We start from the raw sequence: 26,696 nt of genomic DNA, 5'->3' as shown, positions 1-26,696 counted from the left end.
AGTTCAGGAATGGAACCTTATTGGCATACTGGCTATGCATTGGGCTGCTAGCCTCAAGGTCAGCAATTCCAAACCACCAGCCACTTCATGGAAGAAAGAGGAGACTTCCTAATCCCATAAAGAATTACAGACTCAGAAACTCACAGGGGCAGCCCGACACTGTCCTATAGGGTCACCACGAGTCACAATTGACTCTATGGATGTGTGTTTTGGTTTTGAGCCCTTCAGGAACAAGAGGATGATGCTTAGCTGAAATGTTAGCAAACTGTCTTTGACTTTACTTCTGAACCCTGTTCACTAAGGAAGGGCCTTTGGGGAAGCTGAAGGTGTTGCTAGGGAGTGAGGAAAATGTGGGATTTGCTAAAGAAAAACAGCTCATTAAGGAATAAAAAAAAAAACACACAACCCATTGCCATCACGTCGATTCCAATTCAGCGAAACTATAAGACAAACTAGAACAGTAACTCTGGGTTTCTGAGGCTGTAAATCTTTACAGGAACAGAAAATCTCATTTTTCTGAAGAAGAAGGGATGCTGTACTCAAACCACTGACCTTGAAGTTAGCCGCCCATCACATAACCCACGATGCACCCCGCCTCCTACGGTACCCAGAGGCTCTTGTAAACAGCTCTCCGGTGTCCGTATGCCTTTCTTTGCCTTGCCTCTGTTGCCTTCTTTAAACATGCTAGGCTAAACTCAGGCCGAGAGGCCCCTCCGAGTTTGGGGCAGTAACTTATGTCACCGCCATCTTGGGGAACACACGTCTGGAAAGGCATTTTGGCAGTGGCAGCAGAAAAGAATGCATGTCCACGTGGAGATCCTTCCTGTGACGGCCAGGGTTTGACAGTAAGGCACGGTGTGTTTTTCCCTTCTAACTGTCCATTGCCTGACTCTGCAGCCCAAGGTCACCTTGCTGCGGGGGAGTACCTTTGCCTGTGCCTACATTGTACTTTAAGTCGCCGCCACTCAGTGAAAGATGGCTTACTCCCTGAGTGTAAATGTGCAGTGATGTGCACCTTCACCTGAAGACAATTACTAAGGGCTTAAGCTTGGACCCCGCTTTTGAAAAAGGGCATCTCACTCTCTTATCATCTAAGAACTCAGTTGATACTAATACCCTTGGTGAACTATTTTTAATATGAAAGCATATAATGATTTCTATAAAAGTTCTGGACATGTAAATGATTCTATTTAGTAGGCAGCAATTGATAACAGTTCTAAGGCCTGGCGTCACTAGCACTTTAATGACTCTACCTGTGTCTCCTGATTACCACACCATGGAAATTTCCATTTCTCTGAGACGTGCTCAGCGGTGGTTCTGTTTGTATGGTTTCGAGCATGAGGCCATTAGGGGTTTCGATAGCTAACAGAGAATCCAGTTAAGACTTTGTTAGTCCGCGAAAGAATGCCTTTGACAACACAACTTGGGTTGTGACCTCCAAATGCCAGATAGGACTTCTCACCAACTACTTAAAAAAATACCTCCAAACCTAGAAAAACAAACAAATACAAAGCTACACGTATACACTTTAAAGTGTCAAGTACAAATAATGAACCGAGTATTCTGGTCACTAGAGGAAAGCATAGGACTGCTGTCGTGTGCTGTCACATTGATGTCAATCATGGTGGCTCACTGTGGCCAAGGAAGCTTCCTGCGCTCTCATTTCCAGGAGAGCTCTTGCCTGGTTTTTCACCCAGGGGGCTTCTGGCAGGCTTGAACTGTGGAACCTTGCTTAGCAAGTGAACGCTTGACCACTGCTCCACTAGGACGCTTCAGTATGTGCATTAAGGCATGAGAAAAAGAGCTAACTATTATTTTTATATGTTTTTGACTGACCCCCCCCAATTACAATATCTTAGAACCTATTGGGATCAGACAGCTTCATCTTTCGCCCTTTCAGTTGCTGGTGGGCTTGGACCATTCAGCTTTCAGTTGGCAACCTGAGCACCGAGCGGGCAATACCATTGTGCTCCTTGAGCACCCGATTAGAGATCTGTAAATGAGAGCCGATTAGAGGAGAGACGGCGTCAGGACCTTGCCTCCTCATGGTTAGACACCACAAAATCTACATCGAAATATCTTTTAACTTTCTGAAAATTTAATTTCTTGATCCTCCTTTCTCACATCCTAGTCTCACAGAGCTGGTCTTTACAGCAATGGTTTACCATGGAATTACTTGAGAACCATTCCCTCAATAAGTATTTCTCCAATAAAACTTACAACTTTTAAAAAATAAAGGCTTAAAATTGTTATCAGGTAGAACATCCTGCTTCCATTGAATAAACAGTCTCTCATAATTCTAATTGGATAGAAATAAAAAAAGAAACGTTTTCAAACCTTAATATATATGTATTAGATTTTCCTCACATAGATGTATCATATATTTAAACAATTATTACTCCATATAATTCATTAGAAAAATGTCACCGAGCTTACTGCTGCCTCGACACGACTTTTCTAACTCCAGTTCCACTTTGCCTTCAGCCATTTATCTAATTATTTAAAAAATCTCTCTTTGCCTGCATACACCGTTAGGATTTGTGTGTTTTTCTCCCTGATTTGCTGATATAACCTTAGGAGATTAAATAACGGGATGCAGGCTGAGGAACACGGAATAATTCCTGGTACTGGCTCTCAGTTAAAAGCAATAGCCCAGGCCTTGGAAGAGAATGTGTCATTTACGGAATTCTCCTCAATGCACTTCCTTAGCCGTGCCAACATGAAGCCAACCACGGCCTCCTCAGGAAATTGAGGTCCATGGAGGTGAAAGAGAATTCACTAACCTCTAAAATTGCTTATACAATTGACCTGTTCTGCTTTTCTTTCTTGGAAAACCCTGGGAAGGAAGGCCCTTTGTGACACATTTAAATACCTTTACACAGGGTATTTTCTTTCATTACGTGCGAGAGAATATTTTAAGCATGACCTTGACCACTAATTCTTTGCCACATAAAGGATGAGGCAGATTATTGGTTTAGGATTAAAGAAGTACAACATCATATTTCTGCATCTGTAAAATCGCTACATGATTCTGCAGTTCATTAAAGACTAGAGACCTGTCCTGTTCAGTTTTAGCATCCCCAGATCTCCTGCATCAGCTTGCCTATTTGGCATATCAAGTTCTTGGAAAACTCCATAATAGTTTTCTATAGTGCCTCCTAAACCTCGCTTTGTTAAAATAAGTCTAATGTTAGGCTGGGCATATCATAAGGAGCCATTTTTATTTCTGAAAGCTAATTCAGCTCAGCAATGGATTAGTGATGTCCTATCCCCTTAACCTCCAAAGTAATTTGATTTTATGTTTCCAGCTTGGAATCATGCCCTCACCATTAATATTTCATACCAACATGGAGGGGCTTCAATGTGTCCTCTGCCTGGCTGCCAGAAAGCCTGCCACCTGTATCTGAATATTGCCCCTAGAAATGAAAAATGATTTTCAGTCTTCTTCAACTCCAGTGACATGCTTTTTCCTATATTAGCTCCTTTCTAGATACTGTTTAGATTAGAATAATGTAAAATTTTAAAACATCTTTATAATCAAAAGTGCAATATGTGTGAATAAATGTTTACCATAAAAAATAAAACAAAACAAACTAATTAGCCCTAGGAAACATCTCACATAGCATTGACATAAATTAGATAACAAAGATTCTTTAAATAGATTTTAATTATTTAATATATCTCCTCACTGGGACATAATGCAATAGTTTACAGTTAAGTGTTGACAAATTAACAGCATGCAAAAATATCTCCACTTTTTTTGTCATTGATAAAAAGTCACAGAATGATGACAATTTTGTTGAATGGTAAAATAAAGTGAAAGGAAAAGGTCAGTCTGAAATTGCTTTTGGAGAGCGGCAGTGAAGAAATCCAATAACCTAGTGTATTGGGGAAACCGGCTGTAAATGACCTCTTTAAAGTGATAAAGAGCAATGACATCACTTTGATGACTAGGGACAAACTGAGTCATGGCATGTTCAGGTGCCTCATGTATGTGAAAAAGCTGGACAACGAAGAAGGAAGACGGGAGAGGAATGGATGCACTTGAACTGCGGTGGAGGCAAAGTTACGGAAAGTTCCACGGACGGCCTGCCCACAGGGCCCACGGACCTGTGTGGGAAGAAGCAATCGGCATGTTCCTTGGACTTAAGGGTGGCAATACTCCAACTAACGTGCTTTGCAGAGTGCAGGCAGCCCTAGAAATGGATGTCATGCTTGGTAGTGACGTCAGTGAAAAAGAAGCAGCTCCGCTGTGAAATGGACTGACGCAATAATAGGTTCAAACATAGCAAGAGTTGTGAGGATGCCACAGGCCCAGGCCTTCTTTCGCTCTCTTATACAGAGTCAGAAGTGGCCCGAGGACAGGTAACAACAATACATACCAAGTGTAGAGATTTATGGTTACATACCTTAGGATCATACCAAAAAACCAAGCTCCCCCCTGCTTGCTTCCCGTCTCTCCTCTACAAGACATCAAAGCAGAGCGAAGCCAGCAGGCAGAGAGGATGCTGACTCCCATCAGCAAACAAGGAACCCAAATTCACTGCCCTTGCTCTTAGAAATCCCCTGTCCTGCCCCATCCCCCCCCCCCACTTCCCCCTCTCCCCCATGGGTTTCTGAGACTGTTTAAGGGAGTAGAAAGCCCAGTCTTTCTCGTGTGGAGCTGCTGGTGGTTTCAAACTGCCCGCCATGCAGATTTCACCCAGTGCATAACCACTATGCCACCAGGCTCCTAGGAGACAATCATTTCCTTTGAAGCCAAGATTCCTGCCCTGGAAACAATCTTGACTCAGTAAAACATGAATGCCCAGACACGGAGATCTCCGAGGAATGCAGGCACCTCAGATGTTTCTACAGCCAACCTGTTGAGAACCTTATTTTTTTTTTTAAACAGCCACGTCTACATTTCTTTGTCCTGTACCTCAAGGAAGACAGAATAAAGTTCTCTTTGTAAAGCCAAAAACAAAACAAAACAAAACAAAAAAACCAAGCTCACTGCCTTACAGTCAACACCGACACATCCTCATCCTCCGAGTTTCCGAGACTGTAACTGTTTATGAGAGGAGAGAGCTCAGTCTTTCTTCCTCAGAGTGGCTGGTGGTGTCAAAATGCAACCATGCAGATGGCAGCCAAATGGTAACCACTACACCACCAGGCTCCTTACCCTAGGATAATAGCAAGCTATAAAATTGCACTGCGTGGGGACTTACAAAGTTTCTATTTGCATTCACAGAGTTGTTAGACAGTATTTCTCATTTTTACATAGCTGCAGAGGTTTTTACTTTCTGTAATACTCTAGGTAGGTAAAATTATTTGTGATAGCTTTTGTTTATGCTTACTTTGTATAGCTAAAAATTTAGATGATCAAGATGTTAATTCTAGTCCCTATTTTGGAGGAATTACCCAATATGTTATTACGTTCAATAAGTGGAACCTTTGAAAAAATATTGTTATGTACTGAATCAATAGTGAACCTTTATTTCTAACTTTATGAAGAAAAGTGGAAAGATCTACGTGGGTTACTGTTGCTGTTCGTGGTAGGTGCTGGCAAATTACCTATGGCTCATCGTGACCCGTCCTATGCAGAACAGGCCAAACGCTGCCAGTGCAGGGCCATCCTCACAATCATGTAATACATGTGCCAGTAAATTGTTACATAGGTTCACTGGGAAAAACATGTGCTCGTCAGGGCTGGTTTTCATATAAATGATGAATATGTTTCAAAAAGAGAGACATTCTCATCAAACGCCTTACTCTTAAGGTGGGTGACTTAAAAATAATTTGAAATTGTAATGAAGTATCAATATTTAATTATAGTCAGGAATATCATTCACTGAATATCCGTTGAACACTTTTGAAAAATATAGGCATATGTCATATCTCTAAAGCCTGCATAATTAAGTTTTCCATCAGACACAACAAACTACAGAGGATTAATAAACATGAAGACTTAATACAATACAAATGTGACTGAACGAGTTTGGGCTGTGTGTTGTTTCTTCATTAACCATTCTTCAAGTTGACAGAGAGCCTGTCTCAATCCATTATTTCAGAACTTTAATGGCCTCTTTTTATTTTAGCATTTTTAAAGTCTTAATTTCTTCTTTGTTATAATAATAAGAAAAAAGAGGAGCAAAATCTCAATCATACACCTGCCAGGGAGGCAGCTCCCTAGACCAGTAAATAATTCCTTACCATGTTAATATTGCTATTTTAGATGTCAATGAATCAATTCTGCATGCATAAATAAGCATCGTAGCCCAATCTTGTGCCACTTTCATGATAATCGCTATGTGTAGGCACATTGTTGTAGCCACTGTGTCACTTCATTTTGTTGAGGTCTTCCCCCTTGTCAGTGACCTGCTTTACCAAGCATGATAGAACATGCAAAACGTCGTCAAGACCGTGTCACCATCCTTCTTTCTAAATAGCATTGCTGCCGGAGTTTTTTCCAAGAGAACTGTTCTATTTTTTTGGCAGCCATGGTAGTTTAGGTGTTGGGTTTCAACCTTAAGGTCAGTGTTTCAAATCCATCAGCCTCTCTAAAGGAGAAAGATGAGGCTGTGGGCTTCCCTAAAGACAATGGTCTACATCCTGTTTAGGTGAGTAGCACCTGAGGTCTTCAAACTTGTGAGCAGATGTCTGTGTTACAGCCACTGCTCTGTCCCAGTCCAGAAGAAGGAGGAGGAATAAACAACATCAAAATACACATGGAAGCAATTAATCCAGTGGATTAATGGATCATGCAAACATCAGTTTCCATAACCTTGAGACCAGAACTATATGATCCCTGACTACCAGCACCAGTTGCACTTAAAGGATCATTGTAGAAGCTCTTAGATAGAATGGGAAGAAAATGTGCAACAGAACACAAAATTATTGGTGGTAGAACTCCCTTGACTGTAGGCTCCCAAACTTATCTGGTCTACTGCCACCATTTCAGAAAACAAACAGTATGGTCCTGGTAATTAAAACTATGTGTATTATAGCCCATAATCCAGGAAAAAGTACAGTTCTGTGCTTGTGTAGCTCCTGTGGATCATTCCAACGCTCCCAAGGTGTGATGTTGTCTTCTGGGGCAAACAATGGCCTAGGCTTCAAATATTGAATTTGCCCTCATGTTTGAATAATCAACCATTTAGGTGAAAAGGGAAACATTCATCCAATGATCAAGATCACAAGGATAGGAAAGAAGGAAGATTGGACACAGGAAACTTAGAGAAAGTGAAATAGCAGATGACACACTGAGGTGGTTGCAATGGATGAGCTGAAGCAATAGGTGTATGAGTTATTAAGTATACAATTGATGATCTGTTCTGTGAACTTTCATCTAATGTACGTGGAAAAGTAATAAAAGAGAGAGGGTGAGTGAGAGAATACAAGATGGTGCTATTATCCTTGTCCACCAAAAAATAGTGAGCACATATACATGTATATGTATGTATTTACAATATCAGAAACCCCATATAGGCTCACTGCAAGTTAGAGCCAACTCCATGTCCTTGAGTGTGTATTATGGCATACAATTCAAAAGTTTTCACCAAGTGCAGTAATTCAAAAGCATCGTTTCTTCAGTTTTCCTTACCCCTTATCCTGCTTTCACATGCACACGAGGTCAATGACAGCCACCTCGCATGGGCCAGCTACCCCTTATCCTCAAAGTGACATCTCTGGGTTTAACAGTTGAGTCCTTACATGGCAATCTGCTTGATGCGACACATTATTTGACTCCCTCTCTGCTGGTCCACGGATATTAATAGTGGATCTATGTGAGACTGAATCCTTGGGAGTTTCAATTTTCTCCATTTATTACGATGTTTATTGGTCCAGTTGGAGAATGTTTTCGTTGTTGTTTTTGAGATGTAATTTATACTGAAAAGTGTAGTCTTTAATCTACTGACAACTTCCAGTGAGGAAGACTGCTTTCTGCAGTCTTCTTTTTCCTTACTGCAGGGAAGTAAGACGTCTTCAAAACCTATTGCCACGTTTTTCTTCCTATAATCCAGTGCCTCACATTATTTCTTCACCAGGCATAATGAATAAGTTTGGTGAAATCACAGAACACTGATGTATACCTTTCCTGGTTCTAAGTCACACAATCTCCACTTATTCTATTTGAATGCTTCTCTAGTAGTCTATGAAAAGATCCCACATGAGTACAATGACATCTTCCAGAGTTCCTGTTATTTGTAATGCTACTTACAGTTTGGTATGAATTACACTGTCAACTATCTTTTAACTGTAAATAAGGCCCAGGTGAACATCTCTCTGATGTTCTCCACTTTCAAACAAGATCCATCTGACATTTGCAATGATGTATCTATCCTCTTCTTGGATTTTTGACAGTTCTCTGTCAGTTAACAGTAGTAATTTGTTTTGAAATACCTCTAGCAACATTTTATTTGTGTATAAAATTAATGATATTTTTCAAGAATTTCCACATTCTACTGGATCACATTCCTTTCTAATGTGCACAGATATGGATCCTTGGTTGACCTATACAAAATTTATCTTCTCCTTTTCTTACCATTTAATACAATCGCATAAATGCACTTGAAATGCACGTTTATTTATAGATTGTAGTGACTTTCTTAAGCTCCTTAGAGCAAAGGACTTAATTGTTTTGTTTGTTTATACATTCAATGGTAGGGGTCTTATACGAACTGTCTAGGAGAAAAATCTCTGTATACATTTTTAGGGTTAATCCTTTCATGTTTGGAATGAGAATATGGGAAGTTGGAGCTGAGAGAGCCCATCCTGCTCTTACATGTATGAGAAAAGCAAAGGTGGTACTGAAGCCAGTCCCAGCTGGGACATACTGAAAACCCACTCTAGAAACTCAATTCCATCTTCTTCCCTCAGTATGCATTAGAGTTCTGTGTAGTGTCCATTCGGATTCTCAGTGACCCTGTAGGGTTTCAGAGGCTAAACATCTTCACAGGATCAGATATCTTCATCTTCCTCATAGGGAGCAGCTGATGGGTTTGTCCAAAGTTTACCCCAGGGCTCCTATATATTAAGCTAAGTTTATAAAGGCCACAACAACAACAAAGTTCATGAAGAAATATTTCATGAAGAAATATTTTTCAGATGGCATAAATGCTAAATGCTCAGATAGATGAAAATAGTGTAATTTATGATCTTTCCTAGCAGATATGAAATGCCAGTGAAATTTGTGGGTATTTGCTGCTTTTGCTGCTTCAATGTTTGGTTAATTTTGAACAACAACAAATAGCATTATTTTTACTAGGCTTTGCTTCTGTGTAGCCTCCTCCTCTCAAAGTCACTGGCAAGCAGGTGAAACCTGTGATCCAGATGTTGGAATGAGACCTTGTGTGGGAGGGTTAAGAGCTTTTAAAGTTTTCTATTTGGAAACACTGGATCAAGCCATGCATGTCTTTAGTCTGCTCCTGGCATCGCAAATGAAGAGCAACCAGCCCATGTTCCTCTTCTTCAGCTTAGGTCCCTACTCAGATTACTCCACTCCTGCATCTTTGTCTGAAACACTCTTTGTAACTTGCTTTGGTCTCCAACCATCTAGAAGAATTTCCTCTGGGGGGCTTCAGCTTGTCTTTGTTTAATGTTGGGGGGCTCGGCTATGACAGACAGATTTATTTGGGGCTAACTGTCCATCTGCTTGCCTGAGAGTTTTGAAGGTTTGCTGTGCTCTCAGTAGTCACCCTGTGAGCATCATTTGGATCTCCTGGTGACAAATACTATCTTCAATAACCAGCTCTTGCTTATCTTCCCACTAGCCATGTTTTGGGCATGTGATATCCAGGTTGGGATAGACTTTCTCAGAGCACCAGCAGATGCATTTCACAACCTAGAGATTGACTTTTGCATTAAATAGGTAGACACCTCAATCCTGAACACTACTGCCTGTCCTTTCCTTATGGATATAACCACATGAGCTGATGATTCTCATTGGCAGTTCCAAATATTTTCTTATGTCATACTTAAAAACACTCGGATTTATTTAAGAATCAGCCAGAAGTGGAAGAACAGTCCATATGCAAATGTGAATTCAACTGGGAGAAATAACGATGCTCAAAAAGAAAAAAAAGGACAGCATAAATTAGATCACAACTTCAGTCTTAAAAAATTCACAGCTTATTCACAGAGGCATTTTACAATTTACTTTCTCAGTTAGCCATTGGACTATAAAGTTAATTTAAACCAAACAATGATTTTTGCACTGCCTGAAGCACTATGCATGATCTTGCAGATAGCTGAGTCACTTACAGGAAACGGGGTTTCACCACATGTAAACAACTTGGAGAGCGACATAATCTGGGTGTGATTTAAATTTGAATCCAACAATTTCAGAAGAAGTCAGAATTTGTCAATAGGACCTCTTTTCTAATAGTAACATTTATTCTTTGTTAAAGATAGATCATTGCTACACACCTAATAATTAGTATTTTAATAATATCAATAGTTCAAATTCTCACATGAATGTTTCCTTCTGGATATACTAGTTGTTGATATGCTTTAGCTTCCTTCTTTAATATTATTTGAAGTTAAGGATCAGGGAATATTGACAAAGGGAAAAAATACTGCCCCTTGACCTCTCTGTGACTGTGCTCAAGTCATTTAAATTCTTTTCTTTATTTTCTCATCTATAAAATTAAAGGTTTAGAGGATGGAGAAGGAAAAGGATGAAATATCTTCTAAATATAAATGTTGGACATAAGGACTCAGAGACGTCCTTGGAACAGCACCCGTTGATGATTGGAAATGATTCTTTACGGCTGAAACATAAGAAGAATGGGGGCAATTACTGGAATCATTCCCTTCTTCCTTTTATGTAGCCTTAACCTTCTTAAAAATGATCTTACTGGTATATAATTAGCATATCATGCAATTTAATAGTTTACTCATATTGAGAAAAATTGTCCAATCCTCACCACAATAAATTTCTGGAATTTCTTCTTTCTCGTACTCATTTTATCATTGCTGGTAGGTGCCCTCATGTCAGTTCCCTCACATAGTAACCCACTGGACTGTTCCATCCTGAGTCACTCTCGAAATTGGTCTTATCTTTAACCCATCAGTGCAACCTCTGTGTCAATCCATCTTGTCAAAGTCTTCCTCTTGCATGCTGCCCTGCTGCTTTACCAAGCATGATGTCCTTCTCCAGGGACTGGTCTCTCCTGACAACATGTCCATGTACATGAGTTGAAATCTTGCCATCTATTTGCATAAAGAGCATTCTGGCTGTATCTCTCCAAAGTTAGATTTGTGTGTTATTTTGCAGTCCGTGGTACTTTCAATATTCTTTGTCAGCACCATAATTTAAATGCATAGATTCTTCTTCAGGCTTTCTTATTCAATGTCCAACTTTCACATGCCTACTAGGCAATCGAAAACCCCATGGCTTGAGTAAGGAACACCTTAGTCCTCAAAGTAACACCGTTGCTTTCTAAGATTATAAAGAGATCTCGTGCACCCGGCTTACTCAATGCCACGTGTCCCCTGATATCTTGACTGCTGCGTCCATCAGCCTTGATGATGTATGGACCACTGTTAGCTTCCCATTCCTCCCAATATGCCCTTCCCTGCCCATAGGTAATTATTAATCCAGTTACTATCTCTATAGATTTACTTATTCTGAATTTCATATGCAGAACACCATACCAAAACAAACAAATAAATAATAAACCCAACAACAATGTCAAAACAAAACTGAGAATAAACATCAGAAAAGTAGAGAGTATTAAAAAGTGAAACAATTTTAAAATGGGCCCAAAGGGAGAACAAGGAGAGGTGTTTCACTGTAAACTAACCCACTTTCCAATGCTCTCTGTCAGAGATCAAGGTTATTCACATCTCTAGACTATGGTCAGTGGGGATACACCAGAGGCTTAATATGTAGGGGAGTCCTTCAAATGTATTTTGGGATTCTCCTGCCATCCACAGCCTTCTGCAAACCTGGTGCTCTGCATTTAAGTGCTGATTGTTCCCGCCTCCAGATTTGGATGATATGATTTACAATCTTTTCATCACCCAGATCTTCAGTTATCTCTTTATGAGGGCAAGTACCGAGTAGGGCCATGTCCTAAAATCTAATTGCTTTTAGGTTAGGGCTATGATTAAGTGTGAGCCCAAAATCTATTCATCTATCTATGGTTTATACATGTCTCTGGTTCAATTTAGAGACAGCATCATTATTTTATAATGAAGAACATTGCAAGTTATACCTTTGGGGCAAAAAGATAACTCTATCAATAGTGTACTTAATTTAGCCAAAGGACTAGAATTCAAAACATAGTTGATAAAAGGAAATCATACATGTATAGACTGGCTTTTCATATTGCAATACGTGAATGGTTGACTTGTATAGACTAAAAGTTTAAGTTACTGGGTACTGTTTAAATGTACAATGAGGACTGGGGATAGTGAAAAGCTTTCAGTAATACTCATTAAGAAAGGCTGAATAAAACCATTAAAGAGAGCATATAAAAAGAGTAAAAATTTGGTAGTCTTGGGGCACCATTCACTGGGCATCCTCAAAGCAAGGGATCTGAACCAGAGTTCAACAACAAGTCTCATAGACTTGGGATACGAGTCCTCAGCTTCTTCTCACCGGACGACCTTCACCTTTTCCAATCTCTCACTTAAATCAACACATTACTTCCCCTCAAAAGCATCTGCCTCCAATTTCTCTCTCTCATTCATACACACACACACACACACACACACACACAATGCTTCCAGGTTTGTTTGTTGTTGTTGTTTCACAAGAGTGTACAAGGAAGAGTAATGACACATAGAATTTTTACAGCTAGGAGAAAACATGAAGATTACTCAAATAATATTGTAAATAAGAAAAAAAGTTGAAGAGATAAGAAGTTAAAGAGGAAAGAAAGATAAGTTTTGAATCTGATCTGGTAAAACTAGGAAAATAAACTTTCACCCATGCCAAGTTATTTAAATTTTTATTGCCATTTCTGTCCCCACTCTCCCTTAGATCAAATCAATAACATCCATATTTCAATAAGGAGAGGAACCAGGAGAAACCTAGAGAGGTTACACAGTGTGCTACTCTGAAAACTCCTACTCAGGAAAGGAACTTAACCTCCTGCTATTGAGTTGATCATGAATCCTCATGACCCTATAGGGCAGAGTTGTTACTGTGCCATAAAGCTTCTGAGAGTGTAAGTGTTTATGGGGCCTGCTTCGCGGCTCTCCTGTGGAGTGGCTGGTGGATATGAACCACCTCCTTGTGACTGGCAGCATGATGCTTAACACCTTGTAAATTAGTAAATTGGTTTCATGTGGGAGAATGATGGCAGGTCTTTGGCCATTAGTTCTGTACTCCAGGTTCTGGAATCAGCTTCCCTATCCTTACAAGTTTGCCTGAATTTTCCTGCACTCAAGAAACTTAATTTTAGCCAGTTTTATAAATCAAGGCAATGTGACTTGTTCTTTCCTTAAAGAGCTAAGTCAACTTAGAAGAGAAAGATGTCTATGGAAAGCACTTTATAAGGTGCAATAAACTATGTCAAGATACAACTCTGCATGTACTATTCTCCATGGAGTGAAATTGTCAAATCCTCATTGGCATAGAAGAGTTCTAATTTCTCCCTAAGTTTCATACTAAAGAAATTAAAAAAAAAAACAGAAATCACTTATGTTCATAACCAAGTGTCAGATTTTTTCCATGTACACATTCCCATCTTCATTTTTTCAGCAGTGTAGTGGGTTACGCGTTAGGCCATCAACTACAAGGTCAGCAGTTCAAAACCACCAGTTGCACCAAGAGACAAAGATGAAAATTTCTAAACCTGCAAATATGTCCCATCTTGAAAACCCAGAAAGATAGCTTTATGCTGCCCAAAGGATTGCTATGAATTAGAATGGACTAAATGGTAGTGAGTTTTAAAATATTGTGGGCCCTCCAGGGCCCAAGGTCATAAAGCTCATTAATTTTTTAATTGAGCTCTGATTCTAAGCCTAATTCCAAAATCCAGGTCTCTTCCACTAGGGTGTAATGCTTTTGGGGTCCAAGGAGTATAATTAAAAACAGAAATAAAAACACTCATGGTAGAGTACATATATAAACCAAAACTGTCTTTAGAGTTTTAGGACATTTTCTATAGAAAGCATTTCTAAAGAATGACACTCATTGGATAGTTTCTGCTCCCCATTCTTTGCATTGATTTATATGAAGCTGACTTAGATCTTTGCTGGCACTATGTGGATCAAGAATGAGGCTAGACAGAACAAAAGGCAGAGGGATATTAAAAATTAGTTGGACACATTTTTGAGTAAATTGTCAAGAAGTGGAATTGCTGTTACTTCCTTGCCCAGGGCTCATGGTACCCTTTCTCCCTGCAGGTCTTTCCCTGTGCTTATCTCTCCTCGTAAGAACGGAGGCACATCTAGCCATCTGTTTTAATTATTGATATGGTAGTTCGAAATTAAATTGGTAAGCTATTCCCCTGTCCTGGAAATTTTCATTATGTGTAATTTGAAGTGAATATTTTTGATAGCACATATCCTGAATCAAGGGAGTGGGACAGGATGCACGTGCGCACGCGTGTGTGTGCGTGCGTGTGTGTGTTTTCAGTCATTCAATGAGTACCTTCCATACACCAGATCCAAGAAAAAAATGTGAGCAAAACAGACGCAGTCCTTATACACACAGAGTGTAAAGTGAGTCAAGGAAAGCAAAAAAAAAGTAATTACAAACTGAATGTACAGAATCCTAGGAGGAAAATGTAACCTTGGAAATTGTGTGTGTATGTATGTGTGTGCTGTGAATGATATTTTGGAAAAATATAAACATCAACCCAGGGAATAATAAGGGAAAGATGAAAGTAACATTTAATTAACAATAACTCTTTTCAGTAATTGAATATCTAAAGAGCCAAGGATTTAATAAAAATACGTTTAGAATTCTAAGTATTTGTATTTGCTTTCTGTTTCTCATTTCTAAACGTAGCTTCACATATATATTTCAGTCTTCATATCCTTGTAAAATATTATTTCATTGCACAAACCTGGTCAGTGACAGGCCTAATAAACTGCAGACCAGCTGGTGACTCAACCTGGTGTCCTGATTCTCAGGTCCGGGCTCTTGTTGGTATCAGAGGGTCAGTTCAGTGCTCGGCAATGACAGATAAGTGGTGCATTATGTCTAGGAGCTTAACAAAGTTCCTAGAGAGAAGCTTAATTCAATGGCAACCAAAAAGAATATGAATTTGGCCATTTTAGCACTTTCCCTTAGGATGAATCTGCAGGAAGAACCCAGAGAGATCATGCTGTCTCCCTCTGAATTAGGAACTTTAAAGTCAAAATATATACGTTTAGAAATGGAGAAGAGAAAAGATATCCTTGGAGGTGGACATGAAACACACTTTGCTTTTGATAAACATCTTTTACTCTCATTGGGAAAACAAACAGACCTCCTATGTACTAATTTCTGCCAAATTAGTATTTTCAAATATATCGAAAAACAAATATTTGTGTTAATAAAGTTTTGTGATATTTGATTCATGGTGAGGTAGTCAATTTTATGTGATGTCTGCTGATTCACTGAAATATTAACCCTTGAATTGACTGGGTAGGAAAATAATTCTGTTTACTACTGAAATCCAGGCACAGTATGAGTACAACTATTGGTCAGGTTTATTTTGATGTGGGGGCTCACTTATGAGTCAGATGGGGGTTGTGTGAATCCTTAAGAATCTTATCAATAGTTTACGCAGAGGATCATGGCATTTTTTACTTTATGCAAGCTGAAGACAGGCTAAGACGGGCAGGGATGTTATTGTTTCTAACAAGTATCAATCGTATTCCCGCCCAGGAATCAGAAGCACATTAAACTGCTCTCTTGGCTCTCTTTGTAGGATAGAACCACAGTTCCTTTCCTCCTGGGAAACAGAATGAGAACATCCGTTCAAATGTGGTTTAGTCACCATTAGCTCCTGTAGGGGGCGCTACTGTGCTTCCTGACGAACTACTCTAATCCCATTTCCAAGGAGGTGGTCTCCTTCCTGCTTCTCTGCTACATCACCATGAAAGCTCTGTTGTCCCCAGTTTCAATGAGCTGCATAGAGCCTCTTGAATCTTGCTCCTGTCAGACCTCTCATTTACAGAGCAGACACCTGTCAGACTTCTTGCCCTCATGCAGTGGAACAGATAGGGAACGTCAGGATTGTTGGCAAATAAACTGCCCCTGCTCAGTTCACCCCTCATATCTGGACTATGTATATAAAAGTATATGTGCCTTATAAAGGAAATAGATGTAGTTGGTTTAATTAGGAACATGAATCAAAAGAGAGATATTAGATGTGGAAATTAATCACAGCCGAAACATACCTTTTCTTTACAAACAGGAACTATCAGGAAATTTTTACGTAGAAACAATGCCTTAGTGTTGAATATTCTGTTAATGGTTTTTAAGTAGTCCTTTGTGTAAAAGAAAGCCTTGCCGTCTGTGGATTAAAGTAACAAACAGCACCTCATGAAAAGCTGTTGCTATTCATAGACTAGTTCTCCACCTTCATTCAAAGCAAGCTGACCATAGATCAAGTCCCATGTACTTCAGACTATTCTGTGGGAAATATTCATCTAATGTAACTCTATTACCTCTCCTGGCTTGTATTTATAGACATCATAGCTCAAAGTCAAAAGGGTGGTTTTCTAAGGCACAACTGAACTCTTGTCCTCTGGCAGTGTTCACTTGTTTATATTACTTATGGTTCACACTCCTTGTCTATCAGTTAGAAATAGGATAAAATGGTTCTCAGAAAAAAATTTTTAATTAACAACTACCTATCAAATCACAGGAATGAGTAAGACCCAGTGGATATCCTTCCATAAGAAACAGTGAATTTTATTAGTGTGATTTATATACACCCTGGTGCGTCTGCATAAAAGAAATCAAGACATGGAAAGACATGACACTTCCAGAAGTTAACTTAGGGTTCACTACCACAAGAGTGGAAATAAGACAAGTTTCGTAGAGGACAGGGCCCACACTAAGGAACTCTATCACACTCCATCCTGCCACAGTCCAATCGATTCTCTGCATTCAAGTCCACTTCGCAGTTATTTGATGTAGCTCAACTGAACTCATTTCAATTTCCATAGTGCAGTATATGTGGTAAATAGGACAATCACTTTATGAGTATTATAAATTTTCTAGAAGGGAAGTGAATGATTAGGCTAAGAGACGGAGGGCAGGCTAAGGAAGGGAGGGCAGGATAAGTGAGGGAGGTCAGGCTAAGGGAGGGAGGGCAGGCTAATAGAAGAGACCCAACAATCCCATCCATCACCAGGTGCCACTGAAGAGCCTCTTCTAGCAGATCAGAAGGAGTCTGAGTAAGGAGCTTGGTTGATGGGGCAGGTGGCAGGCCTCCCAAAAGAGCATAAGGGCAGCAGAAACCTGTATAATTTACATATAGAAATATTTGCAGGACACCCAAAATCCTGCATGATATTTCTTATGGAGAAAATTGTGAGACAAATTGTAATTTTTTGAAAAAAGGTGGAAAATTTTAATATTGGCTATGCACAATGAGAGTCATAACATGTTTGTTGGCATTATTTCATTATCATTAAATGTCAAGGAGAGAAAGCATATACTCCCCCCACTCCCCAAATATTGAACTGTGGGGTAGAGGATGGGAGGAGATTGTTCATGATGGATAATGATGGCAGGCTTTAAGTAAAGGCAATTTTGGGAAAACTTGGAGATATTCCTGATTTCCAAGCAGAAGTATCTCAATTTCTATTGATTTCCAACTAGTGAATTTAGTCCTTATTTTTGACAGATGAAAATCATTAGGCAAAAATATCTTCAAGCTTTCAAACGATCTTTTTATTCCTATCCATGTAGGGCAGAGGGTACACCTCACTTTGCTAATAACTGCACCTTTGAATCCATATGTGATGGATGAGACTTTATTAAATCAAACAATAATGGATAGCTATTTTCAGAACTGTATGAAATATATGAATGACTGAACAATACAACAATCATTACTGAACAGTGTAGCAAAAAATAGAATCATTGTTCTGTTACATCCGTTACCAAGGTATTCGGGACACATTCTTTTGGAGGTGAAAGTTACTCTTTACCTTATGGGAGGCAGAGGCAATGGCAATGCAGGGCACAGCCCTTTGCTTGTCCTTTTTAACCACAGAAAATTACCTTTTGTTTATTGCAACCCTTTTGGGGTTCTTTCAAAAAGTACATTTTAATACAGATATTATTCCAAGATGGAAAATCCCTTTTTCAAAATGACATCTCATTCATTCACCAGAATGATTGGAACTTAGTATTTATTTTATTGGGTGAAATTCACAATTATTGAGAAAAGTACCATGCCACCGTTCCAGGATTCAAACAACAATACAAGGTCAGAGGTTTCAATCGATTGGAAGTTGGCTTGATTTACAATTCAGAAAATGACAAGCACACCAGGATTTGTAGTCTGAGAGGATTTGTAGTCTCAAGTCCCAAGGAAAACAACAAGAGACGTGAAAGAGCCGTTCTGTCAAAATATCAGGTCTTAAGTGAGATCTTTTTCCTTTCCCCCTCTGGCTTCTCCTTCGAAAATGAAACACATCATGTCTGAGGGTAGAACTGGGGAAAGCTCCCTGAACAAACCAGCCTGCAAAGCAAAATAGGCGAGTTCAACCGAAGGGCAAGTTGGACATGGCTGGGTGAGGATGGCTGCACTTGGACTTCACTTTGCAGCTTGAGATTTATGAGAAAGGTGATTCTAAGAGGTCAGGGTAGTAAGGTGCCTTTTGTCTTTCAGGTAGTTAGCTGCTCACATGGCTTCACTTGAGGACAGTTTAGTGGAAACTTGCTGAGCCAAAACATTCACCATCAACCGACCATTCTTCTTTTTAGGATTGAAAAAGGTTTTCTAGCGTCCCTAATTAAAATTAAAATAAACCCGAGAAGCATTAACTGTGATTCTCTTACAGGGTGATATTTTAACCTCCAACCTTCTTGTCAGGATTGCTATTATTAGTGGCTGTTGAGTCAGCCGGAACACTTGGCCACCCAAGCACCAGGGAAGGAAAGGCTGTGTGGTCCTGTCCCATCCCTACAGGAGTCAGGGGCGTGGCCACTGTGATCCATGGGGTTTTCATTGGCTGGTTTTCAGAAGTTGGTTGCTTGGCTTTCTTCCAACTCTGTGTTAGCTGGGACATTCTCCTGACATTTCTTCAACATCACAGCAACACCCAAGTCCACATGAGGTGTACCGTCAGGGCCTCAAACCCGGGTCTCCCACCCACTTGGATGGGTGAGACTTGTACCTTTAAAACACCACTGCCTCAAAGTGCACACAGAGAAGCCTAAATACAGACATGTACATATGTAAATATATTTATGATTATGGGGGCAATAGATTTATATGCATATATTTATAGGTTCAGTAGTAGGGTAGCAGATGGACATTGGGCCTCCTCATGCATAATCCCCCAATACAATAGCACCTCGCCCTGCTAAACAGCCATTGCAGGATACCCATATCCCCGACATGATCACTGAAGACAGACGTGTGTGTGCATGCAAATGTGGTGAAGAAAGCTGATGGTGCCCGGCTATCAAAAAGGCTTGAAGGCAAATAAGTGGCCATCTAGCTCAGAAGCAACAAAGCCCACAGAGAAGATGCACACGGCCTAAGCGAATACAAGGTGTTGAATGGACCATGTAGCAGATACAAAGGAACAAAAACAATCATTGTGTGATCACCTTCCTCACATAATCGCTGAAGACAAAAGTGTGCATAAGCAAGTGTGGTGAAGAAGGCTGATGGTGCCCGGCTACTGAGAGATATAGCGTCTGGGGACTTAAAGGCTTGAAAGCAAACAAGCGGCCATCTAGCCCAGATGCAACCGAGCCCACACGGAAGCAGCACACCAACATAGGTGACCATGAAGGACAGAGGAGACCAGGTCTCAAACAACAAAGGTGGGGTGGTGGTGAGAATCACATCACCGTGAAAGAGGGGGAGTGCATGATGGGGACCCAATGCCCACCTGTAGATAGCTGGACACCCCTTCCAGAGGGGTAGTGAGGAGGAGATGGGCCACTCAGGGTTCAGCGTAGCAACAATGAAACTCAAAACCTTCCTCTAGTTCCTGAACGCTTCCTCCCCTCCCAATCATCATGACCCCAATTCTACCTTGCCTTGCGGACCTGGTTATATCAGAGGATGTACTGCGGTGCAGTGGGGATCTGGAGGCACAGGGAATCTAGGACAGACGAACCCCTCAACACCAGCGGTGGGAGTGGCGACACCAGGAGGGAAGGGCGTGTAGAAAGGGAGAACCGATCTCAGAGATCTATGTGTAACCTCCTCTCTGGGAGATGGGCAATGGGGAGGCGGGTGAGGGGAGATGCCGGGGAGTGTAAGATAAGATATAATAATTATTTATAAACTATCAAGGGATCAGGGGTGGGATCGGGGAGGGAGGGGGATGGGGGGAAAAAGGGAAACTGAGCTGATTCCAGGAACCCAAGTGGAAGGTGAATTATGAGAGTGATGAGTGCAACGAATGTATAAGGGTGCTTTGCTCAATTGATGTATGTACAGATTGTGATAAGAGCCTTATGAGCCCCAATAAAAAGATGAAAAAACAAAACAAAACAAAAAAAACCACCACTGCCTCAATTAGTAAGAATTAACAAGAATAAAATACAGACTACTCTCTCTGATAAGGGCATCATGGAACAAACAAAAATGACTGGAAGATTCCTTATCAGCTAACTGCCTATTTTCATAAATCCGTTGAAGCCTTTAGTCTTTTTCCGTGGGGTATGCAGTTAGGTCACCCTTACTTTGCAATCCAGCTTGTCTGTGACTCAGCTCTGAAGCCAGCCCTCCTAAAGGGGGTCTGGCTGAGTCACGCCCATTTTTTCTTCGGCTTGACTGTGGGCTTTGGCACTATCAGGCAATTGACTTGAAAACTTTGGGGCAGATAAGGACACTTCCTCCTCCTTAGATTGAGAGCATAGTACAGCACAGGAAAACAACACTGTTCATAAAACAGGACTCAAGTTGAGGGAACCTAAAGTGGGTTTTGACTCTGACATGAATTAGTTCTAGGCTCCTGCACAACCTGGTGAAGCCTGCCCCCAAATCTCACTTTCATCTTCCTCAAACTGAGGGGGCTGGAAGATGGTTCTATGATCTTCAACTCAGATTCTAGGTGATGCTTCTCCACAGAATGATAAACCAGCAAAGACTCAACACGAGTTTGATGGAATTACTTGTTCATAAACCTTCCCATACCGGGTAGCATTTTTAATGTTACATTTTAGTTGCTTTGTAAGAGTGAGATATTTATCATCTATTTTTGGCACAAAAAAACAACAATGGAGACATGTTCTGTATTACATGTGAAATGTGCATCCCGACTTTTATTTTCAAAGTTTCGTAACACCCTAGCCATTTCAACAAGGCTGCTTGATGAATAGCTCGAAATGGTTTGTTATTGATCACTATATATTTAGGGATATTTTTGTTTCCCTGAGTCTAGAGATGATTCAGATAGTTGACCAGACATTTGGTAGAAAAGATAGGATGAATATTTTGTTTCACAGAGACGATACAGATGGTCTATAATAAAGAGACCGGGATTTACAGCAAAGTTTCTGCAAGTGTGGGGTATTTGAAGTATATTTCCATGAGGATATAAAAGGAAAACTTTTTCCTCTTACACAGCAAAATATCACACTAAGATTTGAAGCCATAAATACGTTTCCTCCAAGATTAAAATCCCCTCTAAATTATTACCTTGTTAACTATGTTCTAACCACTAAGTATAATGTTGAAGTTTGGGGTTGTTTTGAACTATGTTTAATGTACTTCAATGGATAGTGGCCTATAAATCAATGTGAGACTGTAACTCTTCCCGGGATCTGACAGCCTTGTCTTTCTCCCTTGAAGCAGCCGGAGAGTGTGAAGAGCTGACCCGGCAGTCAGTAGTCCAATGCTTACCTGACAGGTCCACGGGGCCAGCATTGGGGAATTTTAAACGTATGCCACTCTTAACACATTGACAACCAAAATGCATTTATAACTTTAATATGAACCAAGCAACGATACGCACAATAAAAATAGCCAATTACTAGGATCACTGCTATTGCTCTGGTAGAATAAACACCAATGATAGATATAGATACCAATATCAGAAGACATTGGTCATTAAGCAAATAATAAAAATAACAAAAAATGTAGGGTATTGGTGCTATGATAAAATCTTGTTTCACACCTGAGAGTATTTTAAACTTTGGAAAAGTTATACAAAATAATTAAATGCATCAGGGTCTTTGCATCTGAATATAAGAATCAATAAATACAATAAAATAAATAGCCTCATGTCTACACAGGTCCAGTACCATTATCAAAAATGTTTACATTTAATTTTCTTTTACTCTCTGAGCATTTTGGATTTAAAATTATGGCAACGGATCTATGTACTTGTACTCCAGTAACTGCATGAAAATTTAATTTATGATTCTACAAAATCTTCCTTTTCAGCAAACATGAAATCTTTGGGTCTTCATGGGATGGCAGCATCACATATGTACCAAGTCTATCTCCTTTGTGCTTTATTAGCAGTTCTGATAAAGTAAAATAAGTCTTATACTCTCTTAGCCCTCAGAATATGTCCTTGAACTTCCAAGAGCCTCACGCCCTACTCTGAAAAATGAAAGAAGATCTAATAGACGTGAGTGCCAGGAAGATGAACTGTAGGTACCACTTAAAGTAGTTTAGCTGTTGAAATACCAATAATACCCATTACAAAGCAGTAGGATGGGCCTCATAACAAAAATCCTAGCATCACTACAGCAGTGAAGGAGTGATTGAAGAAGCTACCATTTCTAGAGACATGTTGGAACCATCCTTTGGTCTTTACCCGCAGCCTCGTTGAATCCTCTTGGAAATCCTGCGAGAGCCAAGGAATAAGGACCTTCAGATCCGAGTCACTGCACTTTGCAGCCTGTGGGAATTCATACCATCAATATCCTATTTGAGCGTTAGGCTTTTAACCGGCCAATTGTGCTGCATTCTTGTCCCGTGTGTACAGAGAAAGGTAATGATATGAGCAAGAAGCTTAGACTTTTGCCCTAATTCTGTCATGATAATTTTGTGTTTAATTCTGGGCAAATAACTTCTCTGAATTCACCCCAATGGCATTGTCTGCAAAAGAGGGATTTTACCAAACAAGCCTTGTGGGACTGAAAATATAAGGTTTACAAAAATACTTTGTAAACCCAAGTGCTGTCAGGGGCTGGGAGAATAGTTACCCAGGATCGCGCCTCTCGCAGGAACAGAGCAGAGCTGTGCCTGCAGCTCCTTGGGGATGGGGATCACCACATGACACCCGGCATTGGAGTGCTGTTGGCACAGTGGTTAACTGCTCAGCTGTGACCCGGAAGCTTAAAGGTCTGAAAGCCCCGGCAGCCCAGTGGGAGAAAGATAGGGCAGTTGTCTTCCTTCAAGAATTCAGTCTTGGAAATGAATAGGACAGTCCTACTTCCGGTTATTATGAGTTGGAATCAATTCGAAGGGTTGGGATTTGGATTGGCCTTTTTTTCTTTTTTTTTAATGTCCTCTCGTGCCTTTAAGAGGCAGCCCTGTGCTTAGGACAGCCCTCCTAAACTGAGAGGGAAATGCTGTACTTCCTGCCCCTGGCCCCCCTGCCACAGCTCAGCACAGGGGAACAGTGGATCCACCTTTTAATGACTCTTTTTCCCTCTGACCTTGATCATAAATATGCCAAGCCCAACCAGGTAATTTAAAGGAGACCAATTTGGAAACACAAATATGCTTAGTTCAAAGTTCCTTTGCTTCTATTTTTCTTAACATGTGTGTGTTCTTTATGTGCTTTTACGGTTTGCTTGGAGATTATAGATTCTATCACTCTTCTAATCAATGCGATCTCATAGTTTTTCAACAGCTAAACCGCAGATGCGGACCTTTCTCTTTTACGTGTTACAGAGCAAAGGTGTCATTTTGAGGGCCTAAGCCAAGATATTTTCAATCGCTCCATGCATGTGCAAACTGGACAATGCATACGTAGGATCACAAAAGAGTTACTATATTTGGACTCTGGTGCTGGCGAAGAGTATTGAATATATCACGGACTGCCAGGAGGACAAGTGCATCTGTCTTGGACTAAGTACAGCCAGGATGCTGCGAAGCAGTCAGACTAGCAAGAATTTGTCTCACCTGCTTTGGACAGCTCATCAGGAGAGAGCAGTTCCCTGGAAGAGGACATGATGCTTGGGGAAGCAGAGAGCCAGCACAAAGAGAGGACTTTCCACAAGACGGATTGGCACCGTGTCCTCTATCATAAGCTCAAATACAGCAATCATGAGGATGGGGCAAGGCTGGGCAGTGTTTAAGTCAGCCTTACATATGGTTGCTACACATTGGACATGCTTGTGGGGGATTTAATAACAACATTTCTCTCATTTATTCTAAGAACAAAGTCTCATTTATCGTCATCCCACTATTTGCACATTTATTTCTATAAAGCAACAACTGAAAATTTATCTCCCAGATCTCCCAGACTGCCATACATGAAGAAGCTCGGGATAAAACCAGGTGGAAGAGAGATCTAGCTACTCCAGCCATTCCAAATAAGGGTCAGACCCATTAGTGCAGTGGTTCTCAACCTGTGGGTTGCGACTCTTTTTGGGTGTCAAGTGACCCTTTCACAGGGGCCACCTCAGACCACTGGCCAACACATATTTCCAATGGTCTTAGGAACTGAGACACTGCTCCTCTGTCCACCCACATGCAGATATACCCCCGTAGAGTACCCAGCATGAAGACTGTTACCATGCTACACTATGCTTCCCAGACAAAATGTCATATATTTGTAATTAGAAATAGATATTTCACAATATACAAATACAATATACATATTGTTTTTGTAATTAATCACTAGGCTATAATTATGTTCAATTTGTAACAATGAAAACACATCCTGCGTATCAGATATTTACATTACAATTCAAAACAGTAGCAAAATGACACTGATGAAGTAGCATTGAAAATAATTCTATGGATGGGGGTCACCACCCCATGAGGAACTGTCTGCAAGGGCCACGGCCTGAGGAAGGTGGAGAAGCACTGCAGGAGTGGAATTATCCACTGACCTTCCATCACCAGCCTGCAGTTTTGTGAGTGCTCCAAAGGAAACCATCCATCTTGGCTGGGACCAATTTGCAGAATCATAAGGGAAAAAAATAAGTGATTTCTGGTTGAAGACTGTAAATCTGACATGGCTTTCGCCCCATAATGAATAGTTTGGGATTATCTTTTGCTTCATTTTTCTGTAGGAATGAAAAGTTGGGTTTGGAGTCGATAAGAAAACAAAAGCTGTAGGCTCCATTTGCAATTGGAAATACATGGATTTCTTATATAATACAAGGAATTACTATCTCATTGACAAAAGCAACTCAATTTTTAAAATGTTTATAAGAATTTTATATCAATCTTACATGCAAAGTCATCTGTGATATGCTTTTATTTTTGCATACTGTCATCATCATCATCATCATGGCAAAACTTAGTGAAGACTCCTTGCCCAATTTAAGCCTGGATTTCTACAATATACATACATAATTTTCCTATAGAAGGCATAGCTTCATGTCTATCAGATTGTAACTCTCCAGCATAAATGTTGCTTGTAAGCAAAGATTTTAGCTGGCATTAAACAACTTCATATATATGAAAATTGACTTGATGTGATCATACATTTTGCCTATAATATATGTATTTAATTATCTACTTGTGTATTAAGCTATGTACTTCATATTTATGAGTGAGCTGTCATTCCCAATAGGGAAACTTGTATGAGCTTCATCAAATACTTTAACTACATCTGTTTAGAATTGGGTATATATTTTAAAACCAAGTATCATTTTTGATCCTGGAAAAACCTCCTGGGAGTCTAGATCCAAACAAGACTTTTAGAAGACAGTATATTAAAGTTTCCATTAGAATATACAACTTTTCTCCTCAGCCTATATGACATGCACTTCTAATAACTTGCCAGTTCTATCACTAATTTGCTGAGAAAGAACTTACACAGATGTATATGTTATCCTCTGTGAATGCACAAAAATATCCCGAGATTATTTTTAACATTAGTTTTATTATGAACCTTTTGCATTTAAAATGTTCTAAACTATAGGACTGCAACAGAAGCAACAAAATCTCTTTTATTTTTAGGCATGCACATTCACATATGCTGTATTTTTGTAAATCTATTTTGGTTTCTATAGTTTCCTTTCTTTAGATTTATCCAGAAAAGATATTTGCATCTGTGATGAGAAATAACAAACAAAAAGAATATATCATTTCTTTTGGTGTAGCAACTTGTCATTTCTCTATAGTCCAACATTCACATCATAGGTACGACCTTTATCAGTCTTTGTAGATAGGAGATGCCAAATCTCAGGCTATTTTCACACCCCCAAAACATGAGACCATTAAGAATATTAGGCGGTGTTTCTTTAATAATTTTATTTGTGAAAAGGCACACTACATTCTAAGCCCAAGATTTGACTGATTGATGTTCAATAACAACATCTAATTTTTCCAGTTTGAGTACATAGGTGACTAAAGGACAGATTTGGGGAGGGGACGTGGGGCAGACATGGGGACAGAGGACTCACAGCTTATAAGGTTGTGCTTGTA

At 40.0% G+C, this 26,696-nt stretch overlaps 1 protein-coding gene and 1 non-coding gene across 2 annotated transcripts in view; both read right to left on the bottom strand.

Moving 5' to 3' along the window:
- The window catches only part of KCNH7 (potassium voltage-gated channel subfamily H member 7), a 503,315-nt gene that overhangs the window by 220,422 nt on the left and 256,197 nt on the right, over positions 1 to 26,696 (bottom strand). The window lies entirely within an intron of this gene.
- Positions 23,591 to 23,729, bottom strand: LOC142425282 (small Cajal body-specific RNA 11). Its single transcript, XR_012779629.1, has one exon.

Source organism: Tenrec ecaudatus, chromosome 13 (genome assembly GCF_050624435.1).
Source record: "Tenrec ecaudatus isolate mTenEca1 chromosome 13, mTenEca1.hap1, whole genome shotgun sequence".
Classification (NCBI taxonomy): Eukaryota; Metazoa; Chordata; class Mammalia; order Afrosoricida; family Tenrecidae; genus Tenrec; species Tenrec ecaudatus.
The sequence above is the reverse complement of the archived record's forward strand: the minus strand, read 5'-3'. Positions and strand labels throughout refer to the sequence as shown.